The sequence below is a fragment of the Polyodon spathula genome, chromosome 17 (genome assembly GCF_017654505.1).
Source record: "Polyodon spathula isolate WHYD16114869_AA chromosome 17, ASM1765450v1, whole genome shotgun sequence".
NCBI classification, from domain to species: Eukaryota; Metazoa; Chordata; class Actinopteri; order Acipenseriformes; family Polyodontidae; genus Polyodon; species Polyodon spathula.
In genome coordinates, this window is record NC_054550.1 from 30,654,671 (window position 1) to 30,674,467 (window position 19,797).

Genomic DNA, 19,797 nt, shown 5'->3' on the forward strand with positions numbered 1-19,797 from the left:
GGAATATTGATGCAGGTTCGCTTACCGCCGGATGCGTTTATGACACGTCATCTTTACCGAACTACAGCCATCATTAATGTGGACTATCATGTTCCAATTACATCATCTGTTTCTGTGACTGTTCTGCTAAATAATGAACTAAGAGCATCATTTTATAAAACAGAAAGTCCCAGAGCATTTTGTGTTGAAGCAACGGAAGCCGTCTGAAAAGACTAAAATACTCTCTATCCCCCCAGAGCACTGGCTATGTCTAAGGATCATACCAAAGCACAATGCAAAAAAATAGACAGATTTTTAGATAACAAAGTTTCTACTTTCAGTTTAGGTGTAGGTCCTTTCAACTGGGATGAGATATTTGATCTATGGAGCAGTCCTTGAAAGCTAGGGTGCAGAACAATTAGGCACTTAGTAAGAGTAATCTCTCTCTCTCTAGCAATGTGGGTATATGACTTAGTGGAAATAAATGGCTTTTTAGTTATAAACATCTGTCTTCAGAGTGCTCACTCTCATAGCAATGTTGGCATTTGTACTGAACTGCATGTGTGAGAAAAGAAATCACTGCTTCACACACTGGCAATTATTATTATTATAATTATTTTTTACCCTGCCTGCTACTGCTAGAAATGAAAAATTCACAACGCTAAAATAACCCAGCACATGGACACATATCATTAGGAGAATTCCACACGTTTATGTGCTCGGCTGGCTGGTATATAATTGAAATGCAGCAGGAGCTACAATAAAAGCCCCATCTTACATAACGGCAGTGCAAGCACAAGGCAGCACACTGAGACTTGGTGCCATCTGTTGTTTGCTGGTCTAAAGTAATGAAACAGGGTTCTGCATTGGGCTTTGTCGCTGTAGGGGATTAATGTGCTGAACAATCCAGGGCTTGGTTTCATCATCTAGGGAAGAAATCGCTTGTTTCAGCTTTGCTGGCTTCCCAAAGATTAATGAGGTCATTCTTTGTGTAATGAGACTACTAGTTAATCAGCTAAGTGGTAACCATTTTGTTTCTTTTTCAAGTAACCTTTAGTGCATCTGTTTTTTTTTTAGTATTATAGCGTTTCAGCTTCTTAATTCCCCCCTCCCCCCCAAAAAAATAAATAAATAAATAAACCTCTTCCTGAGGCTACTCTCTAGACAATAAAAGCTTTTACTTATTTAATCTATTTAAGTAGCAAAGATCTATGAGACTTTTATCCTATTTTCAAGGACATCCTGGATGACAACAGCAGCACATTAGAAAAAAAAAAAAACATATGCTATTAATATGAGAAATGTATGAGAACCAACAATGGCAGCTATAAATAGCAGGGTCGGTATATGGTTCAGCCCTTTGCTTTCTGCTCAAGTGACATGTTGTTTTGGCTAAAGAGATGTGACATGAAAAGGAGAGTTTATTATATTTAGATGTAGCTGCAAAATGGACAGTGAAGAAAAGTGCAACGTGAGATCTTGTAAAAATGAAATGTGCCTTAAAATATGATACACAAGATGGCAAAATACTTTGAATCCATTTCTAAGAGCAAAGCGTTTACGTTATTTATCTGTAGGCACCGAGAAGTCCGATTTAAGGAGTGGTATTAGGAAAAGTTGTCAACAATGTTCTAATATTCACGTACAACTCCGACAGTCTTGACTGGGTGTCACATCCAACGTGGGCAGCTCTTCTAAGATACTATTGAAAACAATAAAAATCCTAGCTGTGAGTTAGTCGAAAATGGTAGTGTGGCAGGAAATGGCGTTGTGGTGACATCAGACCAGAAGGATGCACAGGTCAGATAACTGTAGTTTACTAAAAAAAGATGCGGCGTGCGCCATTTTTATTTTAAATACAACAAAAATAAAAAAAATTTAAACAAAAAAAAAAAAAAAAAACACTGCTCAGAGCACAAAAATAAAAAAAGAGATAAAAAAACAAAATCACAACCACAATAATAACTGTTAAGACCCGGCTGGGCAGTAGCCTTCACGGATCCTTTAAGCGTTTTTAGTTTAGTTTTCTCTCTTCTCTTCTCCCGCCTCTTGAACAACCCACCCCGGAGTGCAGGGAGCTGCAGGTATTTATACAGGTGACCTTCTGCACAGGTTTTTAATGTGGATGGGGCTTCCCATCCAAGCTACAAAACAATAACAAAACTAAAACACAGCTACGCCATCATACAATAAATAATAAATAAACAAAACACACGGCGGTTCGATGTCATCTATATATAAACAAATAAATAAATCATAATACATAAATAACGCAGGGGCGGAGACCTCGTTTTAAAAATAAACAAACAATACGATCAAACAGCAGGGCTTTCCAAACACCCTGCTACAGGTAGTTTATATCTTCTGCATTTTTATCTTTTGAGAAAAGCTTGCTGGATAGCTTGAGGTAAAATAAAGGCGGTCATGTGACGTTACCAGCGATGGTAACGCACAGAGGACAAATACAGCAAACTGTACAAAAAGTGCAAAATAAAACACAATACCCCAAACTATAACTCAAAAGGTGCCGTGAAAACGGCAGGCCTTGCAGCAGCCCCGAGCAATCTCCCGCGGATGTTTTTAAACTGACGGACACTCGGTCGAGACCCGCCCACCTGCTGATTGAGGACCAGCACAGCCAATCACTTGCTGCCCTTCCCTCAACCAAGCATAGCAGGCAGCAAGTCTCAATCAAGCGCCGGCTGTAAACAATAATTCAATCAAAGAAATCAAGTCCCAAAACGACACAAAATAAACCCATTCCCACATATAAACCACACCAACACTAATTTACCACTGTGCAGGGCAATCGCACTGCCACACCAGGTGTAAGTCATTTTTAACAATAGTTTACATTCAATTGTTCGTCCATCCATCTGTCAGCCGGGTTTGAGGACTACTACTACCACTACTACCCACCCTGATCGTTTGTCGACCAGTGGACTCTAGGGGGCGTACTCTGTACCACCTCCCCTTTTGTTCTAAATATTTAATTTACAGTCCTTTTTTTTTACACCGGTTTTCGTTAAATTAGTTAAAAGTCCATTTCTTTTAGCATCCTCAAATTGCTAATGAGAATTTTTTTCTCCAGCCGTTATTTGACGGCTGGAGATGTCCTATATATTGGACGGTCCCATTTAATGGACTTTTAAATAGGACTACTACTACTACTACCCACCCTGATCGTTTGTCGACCAGTGGACTCTAGGGGGCGTGCTCTGTACCACTTCCCCTTTTGTTTTGAACATTTAATTTGCAGACTTTTTGACCGGTTTTCGTTTAATTAGTTAAATGCCTAACTATTTAGCATCCTCTATTAAGAGGATGCTAATTTGTATTTTTTTCTCCAGCCGTCGTAAATGACGGCTGGAGGTGACAATTGCTTATTTAGGCATTTAAATAGGACTACTACCCACCCTGTTCGTGGCTCCAGCAAAAAGAGAGACCTCCTCGTCAATCTGCTCCTGGCTTTTGCTAAACTGGACATTTACAAGACCAGGAAGCGTAAGATGAGCGGGGAAGGTCTCTTTGACTGCTGGGCCATGTTCAGGGCCCTCCTCCGGTCAAGGATTCATTTAGAGCACACCCACGCAGAGGCTGCTGGCGACATGGCATCGTTTGTCGACCAGTGGACTCTAGGGGGCGTGCTCTGTACCAGCTCCCCGTTTTCTTTAAATATTTAATTTGCAGTCCTTTTAACACTGGTTTTTGTTAAATTAGTTTAAGGTCCATCCTTTTTAGCACCCCTAAGGGTGCTAATTTGAATTTCTTTCCAGCTGTCTTTGGACAGCTGGTGTAGTCCCATTACAATCGGCCTTAAAATAGGACTACTACTACTACTACTACTACTACTACTACTACTACTACTAATACTAATAATAATAATAATAATAATAATAATAATAATGTTGTTGTTTTTGTTAGGTATAAATCTAACAGGTTTAAATTCCTAATTACTGAAGATATTTTAAACTTTTCAGATACTGTGCAATTCTTACCCTCTTTATTCGTACGCTGGGAAATATTATGCACATAAATAAACAGAGCATAGTATGTGGAAGCAATAAGGCAAGATGTGATAACAGAAATGGAGGAGGTCACCTCTTACACAACTGAACATGAATTTAATGAACTGTATTCAACTTCTTAAAAATAAATATGGGTTACTCAATCTTCTAAAAAAACATAGCCTACCATCTAGTCCCAAGTACAACATTTGTAAACCTCCATGGGCACATATTAGGAAAACAAACAGGATAGGATCTACATGTAAAACATCACTGAATATATTTGTATTGATGTTCACATAAATCTAATGCTGTCAATCTTTTTTTAAGCTGATATGTATTGCCATGTTGTGCGATATTGCACTTGTATCTTAAAAAATAACCATTGACCCTTTCAAGCATCACGGCTCCCGAAATCAAAAAGAAAATGACAGCTTATTTTTCACCCAGTTTATTTCGCACCAGTCTAGTTAATGATTATTATTATTGTTATTATTATTATTATTATTATTATTATTATTATTATTATTATTATATTATTATTAATATATAATAATAATAATAATAAATAATAATAATAATAATAATAATAATAATAATAATAATATGCTGTTTTTGTTTCTTTTTATGTATAAAATGTAACAGAACCAAATCCCTATTTAAAAAAGCTGAGTGGATCCAACACATATTTTGAATAAGCAGCTTCTCCAAAACATCACATGCTGGAAGTAGTGAGCCGTGCAGATACAGATGAGTAACCTTCCAGGCAGCATCTCTGTAATGAGCCCACTGTTACAAGGCCTTTCCTTAAGCTAGGTATGACCTTACTAATCCATGGTGAGGCACGTCTCCCCGACCTTTGTCATAAACATCATGATTGTGCAGAGACTGCCACGGGAATTTATGAGCAAGGACATACACAAGAAGAGAGGGCTCGAAGTACACTGCGACACACGTTGCCAGTAATTAGCTACAAAGAGCTGGCAAGTGCCAATTACAGTGCTAGGGCACAGCAGCGACAGGCCAGCAAGATCTGCATTGCCGTACTATCAGACATGAAAAGACAACACTTGCTTGTTGAGTAACAATGAAGGAACACATAATCACTGTTATTTGGGTCCACATCTTCAATTAGTGATATATACCCTATTTATTAAATTAGTGTATTCGCACCACACACAAAAAAAGGCCCACTGTTTTCACTGTATTGTTAATAGAGGCAGAGATACACAACTGATGTGGTATGGTATATAAAGACCACTTCCTGAGTCTTATATACAACAACACAGTGTGTCTTAAGATTGAGATGTATCTCTGGCACAATCATATAGAGAAATTGTTGGTGGGGGCAGGGAATTTACAGTATTATACTTAGTTATTAAATTAATAAAAATTAAAAACATTAATTCATAAAATGTTATCTTGAATGTTGTGTTATTTGCTATGCACTAATAGTAACTCAATATACTACTACTAATCAGACTATTACTACTAAAACTGATACTATTTACTGGTAATAATAATAACAATATATCGATTTTTTAAATCTCAAACATAAAATACAAGCAATATGTTTTTCTTTTTTTTTCTATTACATATGCCATGTTTAGACTGAAATACGCAAAGGTCAGACTGTCCACCGAGAGCAAAGCTATTTTTGGAAAACAGAGCAAACTGAAAATAATTTATTTTTGCCCCTCATTATTAGAACAACACAGCAGTTCACATCTTGACAAGCAGAGGAAGCGGCAGCGGAGGGACTTTTATTGTGACACAGTGCGGCACAGATTATTCTCCTGCTTCACTGAAATCAAGGAGGCATGACAGGTCCATCTACAGCTTCAAGTAAGGAGGACCACCAACTGAAAATGCCCTTTTACCAGAAAATATTCCCTTTCTATTCACATTACACGATGTTAGATTTTGTACATGTATTTGTACAAAAAAGTAATACATATAATTTGGTGTTTATATGCAAATGTTACAGGAAATAGAATTACATGTTTTAGAGTGACCTGTAGATCTTCCAGTTCAGAAGTACATATTTATTATTTGTGGTATACTACATGATCTCTCCTACCAGCACCACAAGGTTTTTATTTTATACATTGCTATTTTATATATAGCATCTATTTATCCATGGGTACACAGACAGAATCTAACCTCTTTTCCTACGTCCTCTCTGATGACTTGCTCGATCACCCACAGACTGCTTTGGGGTGCCCTGCTGTGAAGGATCTTCAGCATGTGTGTGTATTTCTCTGGAAGGAGGTAATCTAGTGCACCCAGGTGCTGACCCACCTTGATGACGGTTCCTCTATTAGCACAGCACAGGTCTTTGAGTCATTCTGCAGAACGCAGATGTACCTGTAAACATCAGCCATGTTTATGCGACTGTTATACATAACTGACAATACACTGAACTCTTCTGTGTACATTTCCTGAAAAACAACTATAACAGAATAGTGGCATGATATTATAACAGAAATACAAACCGGAGATTCAAAACCAATATCTCCTTTGAAATGTCCTACATGTCAGGCCGTCAGATGGAATGTCATTTTATACATGGGTAATTTCCTCAACCTCTCTGCTCTACAGCAGTTGATGGTTTTATTTCTATGCAGTCCCAAAGCGTTTCAATTGAATACAGGCAGGAATACAGCAAGTGCTCATCCTGCAAATGTATAAATGCAGTTAATATACATCCCGTTTTATTATTGCAAATAGAATGTGAAGTCACATAGCAACATGTAATGACAATAACATTTGACATTTATTAAACTACACTATATCCACAAAGCAACATGTAGCAGGTATCATTATTATTATTATTTTTTTTTAAATAGTGATAAAGTATAAAAACATTTGGATATTGCTGATGTATAGATATTTCCTTATAATGTAAACAGAACATTTCTGATAGAAACACCTCCAACAAAACCCATTCACAACATGTTGGGTGTTGCCTGAAGTCTAGTATTGACTAGGGTCTTTTCTACAGTACCTCCCATGTAAGTACATATAAAGATCAGGACCCAATGTGGTTGTGTACTGTAGTATAAAAATTCAAGAGGTAAGAAGTCACCACTGCTGGCTGCTCTGTGATTTGACTTACAGACTGTCAGCAGTCATCATTACAGGTTGCTGCCTATTAAGGCTGCCTTTATATGTGAACTCTCCAAAAAGGAAAAGGCAGCCCAGGGCCGGCCTAGATTTAGGCCGCCGTTTTGATGTTGCCAAGGGCCTGCTATCCGGGACCAGGGCCAGCCTTTACATATGTGTGAACTCAAAGAACCCTTTCTGCATTACCAATTTGATTTTCTATGATAGCACGGAAAATGTCTATGATGTGAGACATTTTGTTGTTTTACATTTGAGGGACAAAAAACACACAAGGCTTTTTTTGTTTGTTTGATAATAACCAAATCAATACATGTACCATATAGAATTATTAACACAGGCAACTTTGCTTTAAATTTACGTAAACATGCCTGTATAATAAAACTGCTTCCATTGTTCAAGTTCAGTGTTGAATGAGGCTTCAGTTTACTTTAGTCAGTATCCAGAGCTGTTCAAAAATGCAGAAAACAATAACAATCCCCCCTAAAGAACGGATCAAGGAGTTTAGCAAGGCGGATTTTCACATCGATGGTAATGTGCTGTTTTGTACTTCATACAGCAAGGCTATAGACTACACTTGTAGGCAGACGATTGTAAAATGTGAAGCGCTAAACATAAATTGAATGAAACGAAACCTAAACAGCAGCAAACTTGGGATTTTCTTCTGTGTTCAACGCCTGCGTCGCATGTCAATATGGCTGGAGTAGGCTGCAGCTCAATTTTACAATGGCCATCCCGATTTTTTAAAACAGGGAACTATTTGTAATACTTGAAGCAAAATAAAAAAAAAAAAGTTTGTTTGTTTGTTTTATTGATCAGTGGCACTGTAACTTGCTTAGAATTTGAAAGTGTAAAAAATAGTATTTTCACTGTAATGTTTTAATGTCTGTTATTGTGATTATTATTGTTAATATTATTCTACTGGCGATAGAGCAGTATTGGGGGCTACCCTTATTGAAACTGCCGTACCTACATGTGTAACAAGGGTTTTATTATAGCCATATGTTTGGTAATCCTCCAAGAGCAAGTGTAATGCTGATGTTTAGTCGTTACTTGCGATGTTTAGGGATTAGAGACTAATAACAACAATGATAATAATAACAAGTAAACACAAAATTGTTTAACGATCGTGTTTGTAAACAAAGACGGTATTCATGCAGGTTAAACAAATACAGATACATATAAATGAGAGGAAACATGTGCCATGTAAATTATATAAATGTTTATTGTAAATGGAATGAATGTTAAATAATAGTTTTTGTTTGTATAAAATGATTCCAGGTGTAACGGGTTATTGAATAATTAATTAATAATTATTTAATGCTTTGTCTTTCCTCAAGAGGGACCAGTCGTAGTAATAGGTGGTTAGTCCTGAGTTTGTCTTGTGAATGTCAGTCATTGTGTACCACTCTGAGTGAAGTATCCATTACGAAAATAAATATTTATACGAGCACTGGCAAGTTGCTGTTTCCCGCGTTCTGCATACCTTGGTGTTCTTACGAGAGTAATGTGATTGTGAGTGGGAGTAAGGTAGGACCAACACCCACACACCACAACAGTAAGGCAAAATAATCTATATGTTTTTTTTTTAGTGTGTGTATGTGTGTATATATATAAACACACACACCATAAAATTGCTATTATGCTGCATTGAAGAAAAAACTAAATATTTAGAAACAACTGCTACAAAAGGATTACTGTATATCCCTGTAGCTCTTCCATTCTGAGTGCAGGTTATCGTTCCATAAAACAAAACAAAAAACAAGCAGTTTGCACATTTTAGGCATGCTTTTCAGTTACATACATGAACACGCAAAGGCGTCTTAAAAACACAAATGTGAACGGGGTTGTGAATGGGGTCCAAGTGATTCAGGTTATGGTTGATAACAGTGAATACTTTTTTTAAAAAAAAGAATAAGCCTGGTTACTTCAGTTATTTATTAGAAAAAGTCTAGAAATATAAACTAAGCAATATCAACACCTTGTGTATGACCTTAGCCAATTATTAACGGGGGTAGGGTTAATAACCAGAGTTAATAAGCAAAATATTTTCTGTTTCCTAAACCTGTCGGATCAATAGAGTAATGACTCGCATAAAGACATCACAGTGGCACAATATGTGCATTATGAATAAATTATCACTCAATTAAAACAATCAACAGTCATTAAATGGCATTAGCACAATATTACTAGCTTTTGTTAACAGGTGGCTTTTGACCTGAAATCGATGTACTCTTTCACGCTATGGTTACTTATCCTATTTTTTTCTGTTTTGTGCTTTTTGATAAAGCCAGAGTAAACAAATCTCTATATTTCTGGATTCAAATGAATCCTACACTGTAGTGTGTGGTGGATTTAAAGATTGTCCTGTTGTAATGTCTAACAGCTAGCCATGATGTTGTCCAGAGATGCCGGGAAATTGAATTTTCATTGCCAACAAAAGATAAATATGATTAGAATAGTGAAGCGATTTAAATATTTTCTGAAATAGTTATAAATGCTTGTTTCTAGAAAACAGTTTTTGAAGCTTATCCATTCAGGGTAATGTAACCAGGTTACTGTTATAATTATTATTTTTAGGAACATGGCCATTTATTAATAATATTAAAAACATTAATAGACACAGCAAGATTATTAATAATCAACATTTGTGCGTACTTGTTATGTGTGAATTAAATATGGCAAAAGACTCGGCTCTTTTAAGACTCTGACTGTTAGTTTGAAGAGGACGGTTTTTTCTCTATCTGTTAAAATCCCAAGGAGATAAATCTGTGCCACCTGTCATTCCAAAGCTCTGGCAATCAGAAGCACACACTATTGGCAGGCACAACCCTTGCTAATGCCTACAGCAAATACAGCCCTATCTATCCAAGCGAGGGACTGTGCATTCAGATAAGGATCATCTATATGGTGATGTGGAGTTTTATGGTGTAAAACAAAAAGCTTTTTATCCCTTTCACATAGCTGCAGAAAAGGAAAATACTGTCTCTCTTAAAATCACATTCATAGGCTTATAGTGTTTTTATACATGTTTTAACAGAAAACACTATTGAAAGGAAATCCTCTTGCGTACAAGAACGTCCTGTTCTAGGGGAAAATCTGAAGGCAACGTTGGCATACACATAATTAAATAAGGAACCAGCAAAAATCACGAATACCAACATTAGTCTTGTTAATCAGTTGCTTTACCAGTATTTACATTCACTGGGGTTTGTGCAAAGCATAGTTCACCCAGTGGCTAAATACTATATTACATTTTTTTTTTTTTATAGGGTAATTGGGCACACTGTGCCACTAGGTGTCCAAAAACTGTAAATGCAACAGATTAAATGGATATTTAAACCAATTTCCTACAGAATGCAAATTACCTGATATAATGTTTCTGTTAGTTAGATCATATTCTCTTATCTGCCTGAGTTACACATCCACAACATGGGATAATAAAAGCTTGACAGCTTTCCTCTGCACAGTGCTGATGGGCAGCAGGGGGCTGTTGGGTACAATTAACTGCCTCCCTTTTCTCCACCAGCACAGCGGATCAGTAGGCAGGAGAGACTTTGATAAGCTTACTACAGTAATTGCTGGAACACACTGACATTTTTCAGTTCTTGCAAAAAAAGCATTAGGTGTCTTCTTTATGGGGCCAAAGTAATCTTATTGTCATCCCTTATCTTCACTACCTCAATAAAGTGCCTCAGTATTTTAAAAAGGGTATGTTCTGTTCTGAAGGCTTTCTAAACCAAAGCTTGGACGCAAATCTAAACTAAAGACTAGAAAAAACAAGAAACTTCTTGATTTGTTCCTCTGCACCTCCTTCCTTCCTCCGCTAATGAAACAAAGAGAGCAGATGCTGGGAGATTAAATGCTCCACTAATAACACTCTTTCAACTTCAGCACAGGCTGCACTTTTTTCCAAAGGCAGAGCTTTATCAATTCCTAGCACAGCAAATGGATGGTTTCTCTTTGCACGGATATCATGTGATTATTCTACAGCACAGTCCTTGACCCTGGTGACATAGCAGCACAGAGTTCATGAGCATTAAAAAAAAAAAAATAATAATAATAAAAATAGCAGCAAGTTAGATAGTATAGTATTATAATGGGGAGAACATGCACCAATTACACAACTGTAATCAAACAAAGGATTTAAAGCTTATCAGAGAAACCAACAGCTTGGAAATAACCTAATACCGGCTGCCATAAATGTAACAGTGACATTCATTCTCCACCACAGCATTAGCATGACAAAGTAGATCACCTGAACTGATCCACTGTATGCTCATGTAAAAGTTTGATATAAAGGCAGACAGGTGACCCCTAGATTCTGACACTCTCAATAGTTTGTGCTAAAGTATGTCCAAGTTTTAGACCAGACATGTGCCTCCACATCAGAGTTTATTAAGCAGCTGGAAACACACTGCAATATGTAAAGCTGCCAGAATAGGGATATATGAAGGCACCCTGCCTCTCTGTCTCTCTGTTGGTCCGTCAATATGTCACATCTAAGTCTGTACAAATATCTAGAGTTATTATTCAACTGAGAAAAAAAAAAAAAAAAAAAAAAAAACAACCTTTGTTTAGCACATGTTATGGTGAGTATGATAGTCAGAGGGGCATATGGAGGCACCTAAGTCTGTATGTCAAACTTACATTTTACAGATCAATCTCATTGTGTTCGTATAGCCGTGGCAGAGAATAGCTCTCAATTTGGACTTTCTGAAGTTAATGAAAATGCACTACCCCAACTTCACTTTGCATATGAGGCTACTTAAACCTCACATACTGTTCATGGAAATACGGCATTTAATAAATGCAAAACACATTTTGTTTCAATCTGAGCTTTATCCTTTGAAATTGTCATTTCTGTTTTGTTATTGAATTGTTACTGAATTCCAGTGGTTTTGTGCACTGCTTTGTAAAACATACAATATGAATATTTTCTAATTATTCTAAGACCATGATGCATTATTTAGCATCAACAAGGTAAACAAGTAGGCTGTGCAGCTCAAGAAAAAAATACCACAGATTTTGTGATTCATTTGAAACCTGCATAGCAGGGCAGTCTGCAAGCAGGGAGATGTGTTTCATAAAAAGGGTTTATGGTAAAGAGATGGCAGGCAATTAAAACACTGAGACAAGAAAAGTGAAGAACATGCATGGGTGTGGGAAAGTTTGAAGCATTTTTCAACACAGCACCTGAAAATACTGAAAGGCTGTCTGTCACACATTTGAATATGTTTAAAACATTAGTCTCAGGTGGATTCTTGCCTGTAGAGCTAAAACAGTCACCTTCATCAGCTGGGCTAACAGTGAAACACACAAATACTGTATACTCAATGCACCATGACTATTTTCCAGAATTATTGACCATAAAAGGCATCTTTAAAAGTACAGATATACATACTTGTGCATATATACACACCACCACAATAAGTAATCATTAATTTAACAGATTCACACAAGTGTCACATTTCCACTTTGTATGTTTTTAAGTCACATTTCCTAAAATTGTTTCTTCTTTCTGCCTAACAGTATTACTGTATGAAGTAGATATTTTTCCACAGCTAAATTGAAGGGGGTGGGGGGTAGGATGGGAAGGGGGGACCACTGAGTTGTACATTGCTCAAACTTTGGTCCATTGTTCTCAAGTCAAGTCACATACTGTACCACAGCTTAGTGTCAATTGGAGGACATGTATAGTGATGCATCTCTATGTGTGAAGCTGTAGTCTGGTCTGATGGGCTGTAGTGGAATTACCAGATAAATGCATACAGTTACTGTTTTTCATTTTATTGGTATTTTATGAGCAGAAACAGTACATGTCTATATATTAGTGAATGATATTAATACCCTAAAAGAACTGAGATGGATGGTGGAACAAATGGTTCCTGCTTGACCTAAAAAAAAAAAAAAAAAAAAAAAAAAAAAAAATCAGCCGATTTAAAAAGCAGCAGTGCCACAGATCAATCCTCTGAACTCTAATTTGCAGGACATTTTCCACTTCATTTTCTTTCTAAAACCCCATAACCCATCATCAGGACTTGGCTGCTGGTCCAGCATTGAGAGCGCTTTTAATTCCAAAGCATAATAACCCCTGTGCTTTCCACACAGTCATTAGGGATTAATGCAGTGTAATCTTTTCAAATCTCAATGCCAGACATCATATATCTTTTTACAGCTGTACTCTTATAGAAAATAAATAAATAAATAAATAAAAGACCAAGAAACACAGTAGTTCATGTTCTCAGCCTTTCTTGTGTGAAATCTTTTAGGAAAATGTACGCCACTAAACAGGACGGTACTATAAGAGGGTATAGAGTAGCTGTTTTGAACTTATGTTCATGGTTAAACTTTTTGGTATGCTTACTTCCCATCATTCCCAATTGATTTATAAACACGATACTTTATGAAAGTACATGGAATGCTGTGTTTATTGAATGCATGGGTATGGCTGTAATATACATCACTAGAGATATATTTTGGTGCAAACCAGATCAGCTATTTTTATTTTGCACCAACACACAATTAAAAAAAAAAACATCCCTTGATGTAAATGAGACTGACAACAGCCTGCAACTGAGAGAGAGAAAGCCATTCCTATGGTGCGAAGCAGATTCTCTGCTAAAATGCAAATTTTGGGAATTAAAACTAATTATTTGGAGTTTTGCACTGTTCCAAATGGGTATGTTTCATTCTAGGAACACCTAACCAGTGACAGTTTGTTTAAATACTGTAAAATTCATTTAGGCATATAATTAAGAAGCATTAGGGACCAACAGAACAGTTAATATGTTCTCGGTATGCCTGCTTTACCTCAAAAGTCAAGTCAGGAAAGGACAAGGGGCCGGTAAAAATCACAGAGCAAGGGGGACTCTCATTATCGCTGATTGTATTTTTTATTGTGACCATAACTATAAAACAAAAGTGACCTTTTTAATAGAGAACAGGTTACTCTGATAACAAAGAGAAAAGCAATCTTTTTAATTTTTTTTCCACAGGGCATAACCATTTTCTGTGTAGCACTTTTTTGCCATCATAGGAATACCCGGCATGTAGATTTCTGTACTCATATGCTCATTAAAGGTAATGTTTTTATTGACTTTCTGTTCATATTCAAAATGCATTGGAGGCAAGACTTCTAATCAATGCTACCTAATGCCTGTATTTTTCTAAATGGGAGTGCACACAAATTAATGTCCTAGTGATCAATGTATCATGAAAAGCCTTTTACAGGGAGTGGGAAGGATTCTTTAACACCCTTTTCACAGCTATTATCACAGAAGAAGCACTGCAGTTTTAAAAGCTGACAACTTAATACCGGCATGTGCTGTGTTAAAATGTGCTGTGTTAAAATCTGCAAGCACTAATTAATAGGCAAAGCTTGTATAATGTCCCTAAACAAGGCCTGTGAATAGATGTGTGTTGTCCTTGTCTTTACTAAAGGGCCAATATTGCATATAAATATTAAAGTGTATGTGAAACAATCATACTTGCCTGAATAAATATGTATCTGAGAAATATCTATGACTGGAGGAGTCCTCCAAATGACTGGTTTATTTTCTGGTACATAGTAAGCTTTTTTATTGTGAAGAATTGCTGAACTATATTACTTGCTGTCATTTTTACTATAACACTCCTCTTTAGGGAGTAATACATTGCAATATACCAGCACTAGGCAGTGTGGTCCAGTGATTAAAGTACAGGGCTTGCAACCAGAAGCTCACCAGTTCAAATCCCACTCCTCCCACTAACTGACTCACTGTGTGACCCTGAACAAGTCACTTAGCCTCCTTGTGCTCCATCCTGTGGATGAGATGTTAAATCAATGTCCTACTGTAAGTGACTCTGCATATAATGCACAGTTCACAGCCTACCTCTGTAAAGCGCATTGTTGTGGTGGTTTACCATGAAAAGTGCTATTTAAAGATATTATTATTATATTACTACCAATGCATGTACTGTTTCTTTGACCAATAAGCAGCATAAAGATCATTTAAAATACTTCATTGTACTTTCTTTTTTTGTTGCCAACATCAATCACTTTACAGCAGGCCAGTGAACTAAATAATCTACTTAGAGAAACTCTTTGCTGCTACATCAAATTAACATAAAGTAACGAGTCACCTGGGGTGTACACGGCACTCAGACCCTCCAGTTCTTAATAGGGCCATCTTAACAGCTTAAAGCATATATCTACATGCCTTGGGAGAGACATAATGTTCCCTTCAGTAGCAATTATAGAACCACCAAGGTCCACATTTTTACATATACATGTTGTTATTATACATTTTTATATAGGTTACATTATATATGAGCTATATATTGACCACATCTTTACAGCATAATAACATATTTTAAATTGCATTTTTAAAGATGGTACATATTGATGCCTAACCATTTCCATTTCAGTCTAGCTGTCAATTTTGGTTTAAATTTTTGTCTTCACTTCTTTTACTACTCACTGCATCAACCTTTTATCAAATGGTATGCCTACTTTATCAACGTAGCCAATGTTTAAACCTGTATACAGCATCACACTCCAAGTAGTATAGGGACACATTGGGACACTTATCTTCAGTGTTGTTCTGTTTAGGCATGGGACATTTATCCATCCATCCATCCATCATTATAACCACTTATTCCTTTTAGAGGGTTGCAGTGAGCTGGAGCCTAACCTGGCAGACGCAGGGTGCAAGGCAGGACTACACCCTGGATGGGACGCCAGTACATCACAGATGGGACATTTATTTTAAATGTAATTTTTTTAATCATTACAAAAAAATAGCGAGTTAGCCTATCTGCTGATTTTTACATAACCACAGAAATTCTACAAACACACATTTTGGACTAATTACTACACTGCTTCAGCTTCTGGTATTAAATACTCTGGGAACATCCTCGCTGTGAAAAGGATTTATTATATAAAGAAAAAAAATATGTCAAAGTACGCCTGAGGATACTAAATAGCAATTTTGCAATCTGATTGTGACTTTAAGGTTAGGATTAGAAGTTAACAATTTTCAGATAATTAGGTGATTTAAGGTTAGCATTAGATTAATGTGCTGCTGTTCCTGGTAGTGTGGATGTTCCTGGAGTATTTTGGCACCACACAAATCATGCACGTACATCTAAACCACTGTGCAGGATCGATTCCCCAGGACTGGAGTGTTTTTGGTTTTTTTTGTTTTTTTTTAATGCACATAACCTTGCTGCATCCCACATTGAGTGTTCAGCTGTATTACACAATATTCACTTAGTAACAATGCCAGTGTTTAGAAGGCTCCCCCACTAGGCTGGCAGGCATATGACAAGTATTCAAAATACAAATCAGAAAGTTTCATTAAAAAAAAAAAAAAAAGCTTTCTCAACTGCTGTTGGAAACTAGGTAATACAATCTTAAAAGCCAACCTCTATAGCAGTGTTTCCATATGATTTATTACCTGGAGTTTCCATACAGTATATAACAAATATGAGATTTGGGTTAGCATTCCATGCAAGCTGTGCATGGCGATGGCATTGCCCATATTGTCTAGTTACTGAGAGACAGTGTCATTGCTGTGAAATATATTTATAGCTAGATTCACTATACTTTGAAGTTGCTAAACTGCATCATTAATATGAATGTTACGGTGACTGATAAAGTTTATCACCTCAATAGTAGATTAAATTAATCTTCACAATAATAGATGAAGTGTCCGCATTACCTTTGACATAATTAATTATTTTACATATTTGTTCAAGGAAATAAGGACTAGATACAAAGACTATAAAGACTAGAAGGTTACCCAGGAAACAATATGAAACCATCAAGACTCCCTTAAAATGACTGCTGTTTACTGTTCATAAAGTTAACAGCCATCAAGAAACATATTTTGCAGGCTTTTTTTGCAGAGCTGTCAGTCTGTCACAAGTCATAATTGCAGATTAATTCAGTCATCAGTAAGAGGAAATGACTAAGATGATACTTAAAAGTACAAAAAGGCATTGCTTCAGATTATTTCTGATAGTTTTCTTTTTATAGAATATAGTTACATCCACCTAAATAATATGTGAACAACATTGTCTTATTGTAATAATGCCAAAGGAGGTCCCGGAAGGTTTAGCTCTAAACCCCACCCCTACTCCCCAACCCCCCAAAAAACCCTAAGAGCCAGCTGCTTGTTTTTGAAATAGAAAGGAAACTCAAACGAGCATGCTATTTGCAGCTGTGGATAATTCACCCGCCTGTGTTTTAGCTCAGCTTTGGAGCCAGGCACTGTTGCCAAAGAGTCTGCCACAATATGTCTTCATTAATGTTCAGCAAAGTGTCTTTTAACCTCAAAATGAGGCACAAAATGAGGCTTCTTGTTCCTTGTCAAGCCATTTCCCAGAAAACCGAAGAGGGAGGGGATAATAACAGAGGCAAGCGTTATTCTGATTTCTCTTGTGATGAATCTGTAAAAGAGAATCATGTGGAAGATGATGAGTTGACAGTACAGGTGACAGCATTCGAAGAATAATTAATGGAAAAGCAGATAGCAGTAGTACTGAACCCCTTCACACATACTTCATCACAATCCTGACCTTGAAAAAACTGCATCCTCTAATTACAGCAAGGGACGATTCCACCCTGGTCTTCTCCAATTTACTCTGAAACATCCTCCAGTAGGGGTTGAGCTCAATTTCACAAGCTGCTTTCACTTACTATATTACTTGACCTGGATTCACATAGTACACTCCATAGCTTTTAAATCAGGCATCTAAACCAAATAAAACAAACTAGAAATGTGATAATTTCACTATTTTTACATGTTTTTCGCATGACCAAGCAGAAAAAAATAAATAAATAAAAAATAAAAAAACCCACTGGGCACTGGACCACCATCTGCTGTTTTCAAACCACCCTCACTGATTACAGGACAGCCGTTTTGAAGAGCAATTTGTCCCCAAGCTTGGGTGATGAATGAGATTTTCGATAGCACTTTGTCCCTGAGTACTTGTTCAAAGTCCTTGGGAGCTTTATCAACAAATACAGGGCCTCATCCATCCAATAAATTAACATGATTTTTTTTTTCACAATTAACACAGGGCTCTTAGAGGTATTAGTTGACAGATATAGGGCTCATTTCTTAGACCCTCATTAGCACTAGTAGTGAACTTCCTTATCCAATGTACCTTGTAACAATGTACTCCAACTCTGGTGCAAATTCAGGTGTACAGAGAGTGTACAATATGGAGAATCACCCTCATTTGGTTTTGGTAACACGGCCTCTCTGGAAGACTGCAGAAAAAGTTTCTATTGCTAATTATTACAATTACTGGTGGAAATTATTTAATAAGAAACACAGCTTACACCACCAACATAGCACACATCCACAGTGAATATAACCGTGTAATTACAATTGTGGTGTTAAAAGATCACAGGCTGTTGCTTTAAAAATAAAACAAAGAAGAGACAGCAATCCCCTGCACTGAATCGCAGGAACTTTAATTTCACTGCTTTTTCTGCAGTTCCCTGTCATGTATAACAAGTCAGCTATTGGTGTGGCTGCCACTTCAGCTATCAAAATAAGTCCAACAGGAATTATATACTGACAAAATAAAATACTGAAGAACATGAGGTCAGCTGGCCAGGCCAAGGCTAACTCCACAGGGAGACTATCTTGTAAGTGTCTGTTTTAAAGACAACTGTACATTCAGATGCTTATAATTGGGCTATTTTATGAACTATAAAGTTGTTTCACCATATATAATCACTAGTTTGCAAAATAAAATGTATTATGGCAAATGTAAATTCATATAGTTGGCCTAGTGACTCAACTGGAATAAGCGCCTAGACCAGGGGTTTCCAACCCTGGTCCTGGAGAGCCCCTATCCAGCAGGTTTTATAGGTATCTACATCACCAGTGTCTAAAGACCTGGAACACCTGTTAATCTTGACTAATTAAGCCAATAAATGGTTCAATTAAGTAACTGAGAGATTGGTTGAAACGAAAACCAGCAGCCACAATAGCTCTCCAGGACCAGGGTTGGAGACCCCTGGCCTAGACAGTTGCCAGGAGACCTAGGTGGTTTGCCAGATAGAGTGTTCTAGGGGTCAGATATTGGCTGTCAGGTCTTTATCCTTTTAAACTCCAGGTTGTTAGTTTGATTACTGCAGAGGCCCCAATGGTCTTTCAGTTTCCAGTGTACAGATACTGTGCTAAATGGAATTAACTGCCTTTTGTTACAGGAAAAGGAGAATTAAACTGTTAGGGAAACTGACACTTATTTAGACAGAGTATGAATGAATGGAGTGGGTTATCAAGCTGTACAGTACAGATCTCTTCAACTTGAGAAATCAGAGAGAGCGAAATTCAGCAGGGGCACCACCACCAGAGGGACCTGGGGGGGCCATTGCCCCTGCACTTTTCCAACAGGGGGAGCGGTATATAGTTTGGCCCCCGTACTTTTACTCTGAAAAAAATAAAGCTGCCAATTTTTTTTTTAAATGTCTCAGTGTGGCAACGCGGCGCTGTTGGGTATTAATGCGTTATTTTCTTAAACGGTGGTTAATTTAAATTAGAACACAGTTTCTATGGTTATGGGAAAAGAATAACAAATATTTTTGTTTTCCTGTAGACCTTACAGTTCTTTATTTTATAATAATTGATATCATTGTGAGAAGCAAATACTAATTGATTCAGATTTAAACAGCTGGAGAAAGTAG

General features: G+C 37.0%; 1 pseudogene; it reads right to left on the minus strand.

Moving 5' to 3' along the window:
- Positions 1-19,797, minus strand: part of LOC121329684 — a 71,354-nt pseudogene that overhangs the window by 23,608 nt on the left and 27,949 nt on the right.